Raw genomic sequence first — 3,001 nt, 5'->3', positions numbered from 1 at the left:
ATGAAAAGTGATTGTTTTAAACAACCGCACCTATGTTTTAATTAACGTCTTATCAGAAATCATCCTGTCTACAGAAAAATGCAGATGCAATGTACAGTATGATGCTCACAAAACACATATATGTCGTACAACAGTTATTGCCTTAACAATGAGAATGTGTTGCATAGAGAAAAACCAGCACAAATACAGCTACAAGCCCGTAAAGGTTACCTAGGTAACTAAAGATATTGAAAACAACACTCACTGTTTAATATGCTTTGATTTAGGCCTCCTGGATTGTTGATATAAATATATTTGAACTATTTGTTGATACTCCTAGTTTACACTATCTTGATATCTGCTTACGAGTGATTTACTCTGTGGTTAGAGTACGAGGGACTGTGCAGCTCTGTTTACAACGTAGGATGTACTCGGAGAAGGACAGGCACAGCTTGAAATGCGTAGCAATGCATACAGTCTAACTTTCGCTCTCCTGTACCAGTTTCTTATTTGCAAAATAGCACAGATGCATCTGGATATGGAGGGGGGTGACAAGCTATTATTTGGGAGTTGGAGGTGGTGTGTGTGTGTGTGTGTGTGGGGGGGGGGGGTGGTATAGAGGGAGGTTGTAACCTCCAGCTGTACTGTAGAATAAGCAGGCATCCAGATATGGTTTCTGCCCAGTGCTGAAGCACACAGTGCAGTAATTGCTGGCTTGGAGTCATGGAGTTCCTTTCCTCAGTCAGTCTGTGTACATGGATGTGGTGTCATACTGTGTCACTGACTCCTCTTCAGGCTGTCTGTGTACATGGATGTGGTGTCATACTGTGTCACTGACTCCTCTTCAGGCTGTCTGTGCTAACCTACGCTCACCTGAGGATGTCCCAGAACAGCCCACAGCACAGGAAATAAAGTGCTGCTGTGTTCGTCACTGGCTGGGCTTGACTGCTCGCTACTCGCCAAGTAATGGACAGTTTTGGACAGGCAACCTCACTGGATACAATTGGGCTTTGGATTGAAGCAACTTTATTGTCACAAAGACAGATGGACAATAGCCCTGGATCTAAATAGTATTTACAGTGATTAAATGTCTTGAGCATTTGCTTTGCCTGGAGTACCAGATGGGTGGGGTCTGTAATGTTGAGACAATTCCATTGGCTCCACAGGCAAACTCAATCAAGCACAGCAAAGTATTTGAAATAATTTCAAATACGATTGAACCCGGATGTGTGACCATGGGAGGTCTGCTCTCTTTTCAGAGGCTGCGACCTGCATGTGTCAGGTGGTATTTACTGTGTGCAGATCAGGGGAGGCTGGTGGAGGTAGAAATCGGAGGACAGGCTCAGTGAAATCCATGGAATGGAATTAGGAAATCAAACGTGTTTCATACCATTCTTCATTCCGTTCCATGCTTTACAATAAGCCCGTCCTCCGATTTCTCCCTCCACCGGCCTCCACTGGTCTAGATGATGCTATACTGTACTATATGTGAAACTGCTGTGTAAAATAACCAAACTTGGAGTCAATCATGTCTATAAGTATAATATGTGCATCAACAAAGATCGCTGTATCAACTGAATGTATTGAATGTCATGAACACATGGACAACAGTTTGAGGGAGGGCTTTCCATAGCATTGCCTCAAATTAGCAACAGATGGATGTGTTTGGTGACATTTCTCCCTGAATATTCATCCTCTTTTATGTTCAAAGTAATTTATAGTGTGACACAGCTGGATGATTGTTTTTTTCTTCATTTTATTAGGTTTTTTTATACAAACATCTTCCCTCGTAAACCAGAACACAGAAAATGCATAAAGAAAAACTGTACAGTTGACGTCTGAATGTGTTCTAAACCAGAACAAGGTATCTACAACAGTGTTTCTAATCATGACTAGCACACCGAGAGGTTGAGGTCTGCAGCCAGGTTCTTAAAGGATAGTAACGTACAGTGATGTGACATTCAGGGGACAAGGAGGTGACGTTTTCACAAGCAACTCTTACTGTAGTATGTGATCCTGTGTCATCAAAATGGTTTAAAATAGTCTGACTGTTACGCGGTTCAATGTTCAGCTCATGCGTGTTGTTGTTGTTGTTGTTGTTGTTATTGTTGTTATTGTTGTACACTGAGTCCAAGGTATGCGGTTATTGTTGTTGTTGCTGTTGCTGTTGTTGAATTACAATAACTGAATCATTTTGAAGTAACATTTGGTACCAAAATAGAGCCTTTATCTTTTGCTGGTACTTCCTGAAATGTGTTCATTCCATGACAACTGCGAAATAATTGGGCTTTGAATCGAACACTATATCTGTCTTTCACCTTTACGAGATACGGATGTCAGTGCAACAGTGGTCTAAGAAACAACGTCATAAAGACTTCCTCTCAAAAGCTTTTTCTTTTTCTCCTTCGCCCACCTCGTCATCTGTTTCCTGCTTCGGGTTTTATAAAGGCAGTTAGCAGCAAATAACCTAAATCTCAAACATAAACAACACGTCTGTTTAGCTCTGCTTGTATCTTATTTTCTTTTCTTTTTCTTTTTTTTGTCGTTTTTTATTTTTTATTTTTTACAGTTTTGTTTTGTTGACTATGACCTACACAGCACACACTAACCAGCATTAGAGCGTTCGGCACAGCTACTGTACTGTACTTGGAACAAGGGGAGATGACTTTAGAGTATCTCGGGTGTTGAGCAGTTGGACCATGGGAAACGTAGTTCAGGACCTAAGCGGATATGCAGGAGTTACAGTACAGCACTTCCATGCTTTCTCACAAGACCCTACAATGGTAGACTTAGTGGATAGAGGGTTAGATTACTGGGTCCAAACTGGACAATACAGGCCTAATATGAGAGAGAGAGAGAGAGAGTGATGGGGGGGGGGGGGGGGGGGGCATAGTGTACCATACCAAATTTCTATACCTAAAGATGTATCCTCGCAGCTTTTTTCTGACGCTATTTATAAACATCCACAGTCCAAAGCTAATGCTAAGCTAATGCTAAGCTAATGGACAGAGGAGAAGCCTGG

This window comes from Argentina silus (assembly GCF_951799395.1).
Source record: "Argentina silus genome assembly, contig: scaffold_646, whole genome shotgun sequence".
Lineage (NCBI taxonomy): Eukaryota > Metazoa > Chordata > Actinopteri > Argentiniformes > Argentinidae > Argentina > Argentina silus.
This window is presented reverse-complemented; position numbering follows the sequence as displayed.